Source organism: Physeter macrocephalus, chromosome 4 (genome assembly GCF_002837175.3).
Source record: "Physeter macrocephalus isolate SW-GA chromosome 4, ASM283717v5, whole genome shotgun sequence".
Classification (NCBI taxonomy): Eukaryota; Metazoa; Chordata; class Mammalia; order Artiodactyla; family Physeteridae; genus Physeter; species Physeter macrocephalus.
Window position 1 is genome coordinate 110632668 of NC_041217.1, and position 11267 is coordinate 110643934.

At 40.1% G+C, this 11267-nt stretch overlaps 1 pseudogene; it reads left to right on the top strand.

Annotated features, from left to right (window-relative positions):
* Positions 1 to 347: 347 nt before the first annotated feature.
* On the top strand, positions 348 to 1160 carry LOC112063873 (nuclear factor erythroid 2-related factor 2-like; annotated as a pseudogene).
* Positions 1161 to 11267: the final 10107 nt, after the last annotated feature.

An 11267-nucleotide genomic window follows, 5' to 3' on the forward strand; every position in this document is an offset into this window, starting at 1 on the left:
ATAGGAAAAAGAACTTGCAATCTATATTTTCTCAATGATTTGAGTATTCTTTTGGTCATATCCTCTCCACAGAAGGTCCCAACCACTTGGCAGAGAGCTCTTTAAATTAATAATAAATCTGAATGTATTATAAAATTAATAATAAAATAAAAACTAATGTGTTGATGAATTTTATTCTGTCTTCAGCCCAGTATGAACAATAGCATCCCCTTCTTGGCTACTTTCAGACAATGTCTTTCTGAACTTCCAAATGATAATGTTATTAATATTATTATTAATATTGCTATTTCTGATCTGTCACTTCATAAAGTTTTCAACCCAAACCACTCTGAAACCAGCATAATTTGATGATTCTAACTCCTGGCATTTCACTGAACACAAGTCAGAGCATGGCGTGGCATGGCAAGAACACTCGGGAATCCTCCAGCTATGGATATGCACCACATGGTTTCAGTAACTCTGAGGTGGAAGAAGCAGAGGCCCTGGAAGGACACACCAGAGTGGTCCTCAGACATGGCAGTCAAACCTTCTGGGGTCTTAGGGTGTCTCCTCTCATGATCTTGGGGCAAATTGCTCCAGTGAGTGATGCCAGAATGTAAGCACATGAAAAAAAGAATAGCCTGTAAGTCCTGTCATCACGAAAAACCCACTCACAAAAGATAAACATTCAAGCTGCCTGTAATCCCATCTCACAAGAGATGAGCTAAGGGCAAAAGCTCTCCATATCCCTTTCCCTGTAGAAAAATGTCATTAATCTCTCCATTAATGACTTCAATAAAAGGATGTCAAAGGAGCAATTCAATAAGACTCAACTGGCATTAATTTGAGATCTACTTAAGAGGGGTAAAAATAAAGTGGCTGCACAGAATTATCAGAAAACTGGAAAATATGTTAGTACCAGAGCAAGCTCTGAACCATTTCAAAGATGAATAACAAATTTGCTGAAAGAAAAAGGAAAAAGCAACAAAACTCCTATCTCCTGAAAACCTTATGTTTTGAGATCTTCAGTTATGCTGCATGATGAAGATGGAAAGCTTTATTTTCCTAGTTAACACTCCCTGCAGCAAACCAGAGATGACAACGTATTGCTTGTTCCCTAGAGGAAGAAGCCGGCCAGACATTACGAAAAACAAGAATTGGGAGGATTTTGCCCTTTCTGAGCTAGTTTTTTTTGTTTGCTTTTTGGTGTTTTGTTTTAGGGTGTTGCTATACAGTAAAGGTCCTGCTGTGAGGTGAAATGCAAAATGTTTTAATCAGGCACATGGGATTTGCTTTAGTCCTGTATGGTAAGATGCAGACACAGAAATGGTGGTCATGAAGGAGCTTTACGCTCACTGATCCCTAGAGAGAGAAGGCACAGCACGTGCCACAGGGCCACACAGGGAATAAAAGGGAGAGGGTAAAATGCAGGCAAGAACCTTTATTGTGGTTTCTGAGGGAAGGAAGAGGTGAGGCGGGCTGAGCAGGTTTGGGATAGGCTAGTTTCAAGAATTTCAGCAGGCTGTGGGGGACAGGGGCTGGTTGTCTGGTCCCTGGCCCTGGGGTGATAGGGCAGGGTAATAGTGGCCCTGAGCGTGAGAGCCCGTTAGAGGAAGGGGTTAGGGGTGTGGGCTCTGGATGGGTTGGTTTGCATGTGAAAGACACGCTGACTGGTGAGTTGCTTGCTAGCTCTAGAAATTAACTACCTCTGGGAGGGGTAGTCCCCCTGGTTCAGCAAGACCTCAGATGTCAAACATCAAAATACAGAAACTAGAAAATATGGTTATTACACAGAAATATGTCATACTTCATAACTGAAAAAGTCATAAAAGTACATAAAAATATGGCCAAAATTCATATTGAAAATAAACAAAACCCTGAAAAACATTGAAGTTCTCAGTATGTAGAAGCCATGGTTTCATTTTATTTGCAAATTTACTTTTTTTAGTACCATTTGGAGTAGTTCCAGTATAAGTAAAAATAATGTAAAACTTTTAATTTATACTTTTCTTATGTCATTTGTTACATTCATAGATTTATATAATGGCATGACATCTGGCTAAAAGCAACTTGTTTAAAAACTAACTACTATGTACCTTTTAAAAAATACTATATGAACAGAAAATGACATTTTTCCTGCCAAATTGTTTAGCCTTGCCCCCCAAAAAGCTCAAAAATGTGGTGCAAGTATAAAAATAATATAACTATTCATTACAAAAATTCATATTTCCGAATCTTCAAGGTGACCAGTCAAACATGGCTCAATGATAATTGTCAGTCTGTCAGGATTAATACAATCCACTCATACAATCAGGTGTGTCTAGGGATAATGGATCAGTCTTCTTTGCTGGGACCTCTTCTTCTCAACCTCTTAAGTTTGGAATGTCTTAGGGCTCAGTCCTTGCTCCTTTTCTGTTTCTATGAATATCCCCTCTCACAGTACCCTCAGCTAGACTTATGGCTTTAAATCTCATCTATATGTTTTGAACTCCCAATTTTATTTCTCAAGCCCACATATCTTTCCCCAGTTCCAAACTCAGCCATCCAACTTTCTACTTGACTTCTCCACTTCGGATGTTTGATAAACAAATCAAACTTAATGTGTCTAAAATGGAGATCCTTGTTGCCACCCCCCAAACCCTGCCCGCACCATCACCAGACCTTCTACTTCAGTACACTTCTGCAGATCACTTGATGCATCTCCATCCTATGTATCAGATTAGTCAGGACTCCCCTCTTTCTCTCACACCCCACATCCAATCCATAAGCAAATCCTTCTGGACAGCCCTGTCCAGTTTTCACTGCTCCTTTTTTCTGGTTGCAAGTTTGGGAGCCTGAAGGTTGTGTTAAATCTCAAATAGTTAAATGTTGTTTTAGTCAGAGTTCATAATCTCTTTAGCAATATAATTTCTTCAAAAATTTAGAAGGCTCTTGGTCTATTTTTCTGCTGAAATTCCTCATTGATTTTTGCACGTTCTCCAGCTTTTACATTTGATCCTTTAATATATTAAGCATAATTATTCTAAAGATTCTGTCTGATAGTTGTAACATCTGGGTCATCTCTGAGTCTATTTTTGTTGGTTGTTTTATCTCCTCTCAGTAGGTTGTTTTTTCTTGCTTGTTAGTCTTATAATTTTGTATTGACTGCTGAATATCATGTGTAGGACAGTAGAGACTAAGGTAAATAGTATTTAGTCCTGGATATGGGAATACCTTTTCTTCTGTCAGACCATTCGTGTGAGGTTGAGTCAACATAGTCAGGAGTTGAATTGGGCTTGGGTATTGTTTAGCTTTTGTTGTCTTCTGTGCACCACGGGCTTCAGATTCTTTTAGCAGTTGGGCTACTACTCTCTTGTGATTGGAATGAGAGATTGAGTGCTGGAGGGTTTCCCTCGTTGTTTCTGCTCCTCCCTCACCTGTCAGTCTCTGCCTACATTCCAGCAACTCTCTGTTTTCCTGTTCCACCCTTATTCTTTGGCAATCCCTGTGCAGCTGGGCCTTGGAAGTGAAGCTTTCTCTCTCTTTCTCTTTTTTTTAACCTTTGGATGCTTTTTTTATTTTGCATTTCATATATTATCCAGTTTCACATTCTCACAGGATCAGCAGTTACAACAGCCTCCTCCTTTCCCAAGTCTGCAAACAGCAAGAAAGCCACAGCTGCAGCCAAAGGCAAAGCACTGATGTGCTCATGAAACAAAAAATTGTGTACTTTTTCCTTATTTTTCTTAAAGTAAAGGTGGACACTAAGGCTCACTGCTGGAGAACAGAAACCCTTTTCTTCTTCACACCTCAAACACAATGTTAAACTTATGTGGGGGAATTCCCTGGTGGTCCAGTGGTTGGGACTCTGTGCTTTCACTGCTTAAGGCCCAGGTTGGGGAACTAAGATCCCTCAAGCTGCATGGTGTGGCAAAAAAAAAAAAAAAAAAGAAAAAACCAAAACAACAACAAAAACACCAAAACCTTATCTGAAAAACTTAACTGACAGGCAAACAAGGTCTCCTCAATAATTGCACACACATGAAAAACTCTTTATGATTCATAAATATTTCATTACACAGGGTACAAAAATACTTTCGCTTTTTGGTTGGTTTTGAATTTTGGAAAGAATGAGGAGTCATGGCAGGGGTGGGGTGCCCTGGGAAGAGGTAAGCAAAATGGGCAGAGAGTTTCCTTAAAGGGTGTTGCCCTGTCTGAGGAGAAGGACGTGGAGGACCCTGATTTGAAATGACAAAGAAAACACTCTCTCTGTGTTGGGTGGTCTTTCCTGTTCAGCCTGGGAGTGTGTGTGGTAGTGGGGAGTGCTGGCCCCCTGGGGAAAAACAAGCTGCAGGGCTTGGCCCTCACTGAAGCAGGATGGGTTCAGGGGAGAGGTACAGGGAGGGACCAGGAATGATGAACTATTAGTGGCCAGGACCTGTTGCTATGGCGACACAATGTGAGAACAAACTGTACACTCACATATACACAAGTTTGTGTCTTAATTCATGTCAGAAAACATGGAAAATGAAAGGCTTTGTTTCTCTGAGTTGGAGCTACAGAAGCAAGTTTGGAGTGGAGGTCGGGCTTTGCTCAGTCCCAGAGAGGCCTCTCAGCTGGATCTGGGTGGCCCAGCAAGAAGGCCCCTGAATCCTGCCATGAGGCCTTGGAGAGGGGATTTAGAGGAGGGCAGGGCTGAGAAAGAGGAGAAAAAGGAAACAGAAAGCAGTCCACTGAGTCAGGCTTAAAATTCAGTCTTTGGAGGGAAGGAGCAGCTCTGCACAGGCCACTTGGGGGCAGGAGGCACTCAGGGAGTCTTCCTCTCCAGTGGGGCAGGGGCTTCAAGCTGTGGTGACAAGACTGAAGATCTAACAGAACTGGTGACATTTCCATCCTTTCTGGGTGGTGTCGGAGGAAGGGGGCCAATGTAGCAGAACAGGCAGGGCGGAGGTGGTGGCAGCAGTGGCAGCTGGGCAGGTGAGGGCAGCAGGTGAGATGGCTGGGGACAGCTCTGTGGGGTACAGAGGGTAGGAGGCCCAGGCCTCTGGGGATGCGGGGGTCAGAGTGGTCCCCATCAGGTCATAGGGGCCCTTGCGATGAAGTGTGCTCCTAGGGCAGGGTGGGCGTTGGTGGAATTTGGTGTAGCCATTAGCTTGTTCTTGGCCCTCTCGGTTTGGCTTTGGCAAATTCTACCCTCAAGATCTGCGGATTCTTGGGATCTAAGTGAATACCTCTTCATGCATACTTGGCCACTTCTGCTTCTGCCCAGCTGTCAAAGATCACAAAACAAAGCCTCTCTCTTTGTGAGCTTGATCAGGAACGCTTCATACTCCTTGGATGTTCCAAGGGGATGCAGAGGGCAAGCAGCGCTTCCGGCTTCGGGGAGGAGGTGGGAAGGGGCGCGGTGAGCCGTGGGCTCCGGGGGTGGCGCACTGGGGCTGTAAGAGGGGCAGCCTCTGTTTGGGGCTGGGGTCACCTCAACTTTGCCTGATGAGGGAGACGGGGAGGGGTGTGGGGGGCGGAACTGGGAACCTGAGCCGACTGGAGCTTTCTTACTGTGTCTACACATCCTGTCGATGGCAGCCAGACTCTGTCTTGTATCTGGGATTGGTCTTGTGCAGGAGTTTCTTGCCTCTCCCTCACTTGTGGCAGCACTCTGGTAAGATTCAAGATCCAAGATGGTTTCTTGCCACTCTTCCAGAGCAGGTGGCTTTTTGCTTCTACTTCCTCCTTCGATGCAAGGCGTCTTTGCCTCTACCCTGTAAGCAAGAGGGTTTGCTACCTTTCCTTGCAGAGATTAAGGCCTTTGCTTCGTAGGGGAGAAGAAAACAAGGGAGCAAGTAAGACCTTGTGCCCATCCCCTAACAGCCGTCCATTACTTCTTCATATCTGCATTAGTGAGGTGGTTCTCTCAAATCTCCTGCCCAGTCCCCAGTCTCTTTGTGAGTACCCTGTGGAAGCCTGTGGGAAAAAGCTTGCAGTGAGTACAATCTCCCCTTGTTTCTAGGAGGTTCAGCTATCCCAAACTGATGCATCAGCCCACATGTGTCTTTAACATATATTTTTAAAATTTTAGCTATATTTTCCCAACCCATTTATTTGTATGGCTGCCACCAGTTTTTCCCCTACTCTGCCACAGGTTGAAAGGCTCACGTGTTCCATCTGTCCTCGAAGGATTTTGTCCCTCATTAGAATTCAGGTTATGCAGTTGCCTTGTGATCTCAGCTCTCTGAAATGCTCAAGGAAAGTTTTTGCTTTTGTGGGTTAACTACCTTTTTTCCCCCCTCATGTTTAGGGTTAATGTGATGTGATAATCTTTACAAGTTTGTACATCCTAGGTGGGAGCTGAAGTTTTGTGTTCTTCAGTTTTAAGTAATAGAAATTAATTCTAGCTAATTAAAGCAGAAAAGACATCTTATTATGTTGATACCAGGTAATTAACAAAATCTACAGGTAAGGTAAAGAACAAAGCTCAAATTAGACAAGAACCAGGGTGATTCCAAGGGTCCAGTCAACAAGGACCATTTAGCTCTCTTGGCAGGGTACCTTTACAGGAAGGAACAAATTCCAGCTGTCCTACGTTCTCAGGATTTGGCCTTGGGAAAATTTCTAATTGGTCAGTTTGGTCCTCATGCTTTCCTCTTAGTTTTAAGAAGAAACAGTGGTTATACAAATGGAAGATAGGAATGTACCAAAATAGGTGTTATATCACTGGAATAGGGTGAGTGGACTCTGGATAGGGAAGAAAAACAATTTCCTACTATGCCTATAGGGGTTCCTGATTTACTGATTTCTATCTGTTATAAAGATTTCATTCATTTGTTTGTTCAACAAATAGTTACCAAATATTTATTATATGCAAGGCAATGTTCTTGTTAGAATTATGTGCAAATGAGCCCAAAATAAGGAACATTTAATTAATTAAATTATTAATTTTGTGATATATATTAATGTTTTTGCTTGCTTCTGTGTTTTCAGTTTTATTCTTGAATATTTAGATAATAATGAGTATGTAAAATTTGAATCTGTTTTGTTTTGGAAGTGAGTTACAGTGGAAGAGTAAACAATAGTACTAGGGAATGTATTTTTACTCACTGAAAATGTGAAATCATCATTCAGATTGTTGCATGATACTTTAAGAGATAGAATAGCCTTTAGAAGAGAAATGCTCTGTCTAGTATCAAAAATACTTTAAAAAATCTTTGTATAATTAGATGAATTTCAATAATTATTCTCTATATCCTGAAAATATTATGAGAACTAGTAGTTTTGGCAGTGACTTAAGGCAAAAGGGCAAGGTCAGAGGCAGTACAGAAGTACATAGAATTATTTATAGTGAGTGAGATTTTCATTCCTTGTACTTCTAAGGAAATTACTCTTCTTGGAATCTGAGAATGGGCCAAATGGTTTGCAAGTTTAATTTTGTCTTATTTGCCTGGCAAATGGAATGGCTTTTCCTAAGGAATTGGCCTGATGATAAAATGTGCTAAGTCTGGGATACTTGGGTCCACAAATGGGATAAAATATACTAGCTTCTCTTCCTCAGTGAGGCAGTAGAATGGGACAGGAGCTCAGGAATCAGAACGAGCTAGATTTAGACAAACCTGGATTTAAGTCCCACTTTGGCAATTTCTAGCTTTGTAACACTCCAGAAGTTATTTAATTCCTTTACATTTTCAGTTTCTTTATCTATAAGATGGGAATAACATGGTCTTTTCATGAGTTTAAATGAAGATTAAATGAAGTATTTAGTATAGTGTATTTTACTTACTGAAAGCTCAATTAAAAAGTACTATTATTATTAGCTCTCTTACCGTAATAATCTACCAGGCTTGTATCTTCTCTGGATGATTTATGTTGAATTGTTTATAATTCATTCTGGAAATGAACTTGATACACTGAAATCCTGTCATTAACACAAGGATTTACTATAATTATCAACCAGAAATATTACAGTCTCACTTTTAAATAATCAGATGTGCAAATTACAATTATAAGAAGAAAGGGGTCTGTCACTGGGAGCAGCAAACAGAAAACCTTAAGCTACATCCTTGACAGAGTGAAGAAGTGGAGTTGCATTGGGTAGGAAGGGCCAAGTTCCTTCTTCAAAACATATCACTGTTGTGTGGGAAACTTGCACAAGACTGAAGATCACTCACTACTTGAAGGCCTGACAAGCTTGTAGTCTCTCAAATCCAATTATAAAATCGTAGAGCCATTAATCAGTGGGACAAATATTTGAGGGTTTTTATATTTTGTCTGCTTTGTTGTGATTTACTTTGAATCATTCCATCCTTAAATGAAAGAGGACTGACATCATGGGTTAAAAACTAGACAAACTAGGCTTTAGTCAGACCCATTTTTAATTTCTTATGTGACTCTGGCAAGTGCTCATGTGACTCAGTTTCCTTCTCTGTCAAGCGTTGGTTATAAAATTGTGTTTCCTTAAACTTCAGCAGCTGTGGGTAAAAAACAGAGACACAATAACTACAACAATTAGTATTCCTGTTTTCTTTCACCATGTTTCCTAGGATTTCCCCCCATCTTTGTGTGAGGTACCTTGAGTTTTACTCAGAGTGTTCCTGTTATTTCAGGGAGAAAAATGGGACTGGTGAAGAGTTGCCTGAGAATTTAAGATACCCAGTTATCTTAGAGCACTTGCCATTTCCTTTCCTTCTGCTTGAGTTTCCAGGAAATCACAGTCTGTTGCTGCCTGTGGTGCAGCTTCTCCCCAGTTTGCTGGTATTGCTGATGCCTGTGTGTGATAAGTGACTGTCCTCAAAATGGCCACAGCTGATATTAGGATAACAAACAAGCAGTAACAACACCAAAATTAAACAAAAAACTCCCACCCATTTTTGTCATGGAGGTCCCAATTATTAGCGTTTTATGTTTTCAGTGTCTTACTGAGTTTTCAGTAAAACAGTTTTTCTTGAGCCCTCGTTTTCCTAGGACTTGAACCTGAGAACTGGGCTAGAACTCAATCTGAGCAAAAGATAGCTAGCTGCACTCAAATTCTGGCACTGAGCACAGAGGCATAATTATTGAAACAAGCTTATGAACCTGACTTTTTTTTTCCCAGAAGACTTCTCAGTCTCTCATTGAAATATGTTCTTGGCAGACATTAGTCTTGTAGACAAGCCCTAACTGAGCTTCAAAGCATGGACTACCTGAGCTCAGCCAAAAACCCTAGTTTCATTGTCATTTATGTGTCCTTTCTATAACATGAAATAGGTGTTAGAACATGTAATAATAACACAGTTTGGCTCTACACAGGTGGAGTTTGCAAAATGGATACATGACTCAGACCAGATGCCCACTTCTCCTGTCCAAACATCTCAGCACCACATAAGAACTCCAGAATCAGGATTCTGTTCCAGAGAAAAAAAGACAGGATCTTGAATTGACTGAGATTAAATCTTTATTACCTGATGGAGCGAGAAACTCAAGTAAAAGTTAATGTGAGTAACAGAAAAGCACAGTTAGATTTCTGCACCCAACATAGGAGCATCTGAATACATAAGGCAAATGCTAACAGCCATAAAAGGGGAAATCAACAGTAACATAATCAGAGTAGGGGACTTTATCAGCCCACTTTCACCAATGGATAGATCATCCAAAATGAAAATAAATAAGGAAACACAAGCTTTAAATGACACATTAGATAATATGGACTTAATTGATATTTATAAGACATTCCATTCAAAAACAACAAAATACACTTTCTTCTCAAGTGCACATGGAACATTCTCCAGGATAGATCAAATCTTGGGTCACAAATCAAGCCTTGGTAAATTTAAGAAAATTGAAATCATACCAAGTATCTTTCTAACCACAACACTATGAGACTAGATATCAATTACAGGAAAACAACTGTAAAAAGTACAAACACATGGAGGCTAAACAATACACTACTAAATAAGCAAGAGATCACTGAAGAAATCAAGAGGAAATAAAAAAATACCTAGAAACAAATGACAATGCAAACACAATGACCCAAAGCCTATGGGATGCAGCAAAAGCAGTTCTAAGAGGGAGGCTTATAGCAATACAATCCTACCTCAAGAAGCAAGAAACATCTCAAATAAAAAACCTAACCTTACATCTAAAGCAATTAGAGAAAGAAGAACAAAAGAAAGCTCACAGTTAGCATAAGGAAAGAAATCATAAATATCAGATCAGAAATAAATGAAAAAGAAATGAAGGAAACAATAGAATCTCAAACAAACAACCTAACCTTACACCTAAAGCAATTAGAGGAAGAAGAACAAAAAAACTCAAAGTTAGCAGAAGGAAAGAACTCATAAAGACCAGATAAGATATAAATAAAAAGAAATGAAGGAAACAATAGCAAAGATCAGTAAAAGTAAAAGCTGGTTCTTTGAGAAGATAAACAAAATTGATAAACCATTAGCCAGACTCATCAGGAAAAAAAGGGAGAAGACTCAAATCAACAGAATTAGAAATGAAAAGGGACAAGAAGTAACAACTGACACTGCAGAAATACAAAGGATCATGAGAGACTACTACAAGCAACTCTATGCCAATAAAATGGACAACCTGGAAGAAATGGACAAATTCTTACAAAAGTACAACCTTCCGAGACTGAACCAGGAAGAAATAGAAAGTATGAACCGACCAATCACAAGCACTGAAAAAAATACTAGCAAACAGAATCCAACAGCACACTAAAAGTATCATACACCACGATCAAGTGAGGTTTATCCCAGGAATTCAAACAAACAAAAGTCCAAGACCAGATGGCTTCACAGGTGAATTCTATCAAAAATTTGGAGAAGAGATAACATCTATCCTTCTCAAACTCTTCCAAAAGATAGCAGCAGGAGGAACACTCCCAAACTCATTCTAAAAGGCCACCATCACCCTGATACCAAAACCAGACAAAGATGTCACAAAAAAAGAAAACTACATGCCAATATCACTGATGAACATAGATGCAAAAATCCTCAGCAAAATACTAGCAAACAGAATCCAACAGCACACTAAAAGTATCATACACCACGATCAAGTGAGGTTTATCCCAGGAATTCAAGGATTCTTCAATATACGCAAATCAATCAGTGTGATACATCATATTAACAAATTGAATGAGAAAAACCATATGATCATCTCAATAGATGCAGAGAAAGCTTTTGACAAAATTCAACACCCATTTATGTTAAAAACTCTCCAGAAAGTGGGCATAGAGGAAACCTACCTCAACATAATAAACGCCATATATGACAAACCCACAGCCAACATCATTCTCAATGGTGAAATACTGAAACCATTTCCTCTAAGATCAGGAA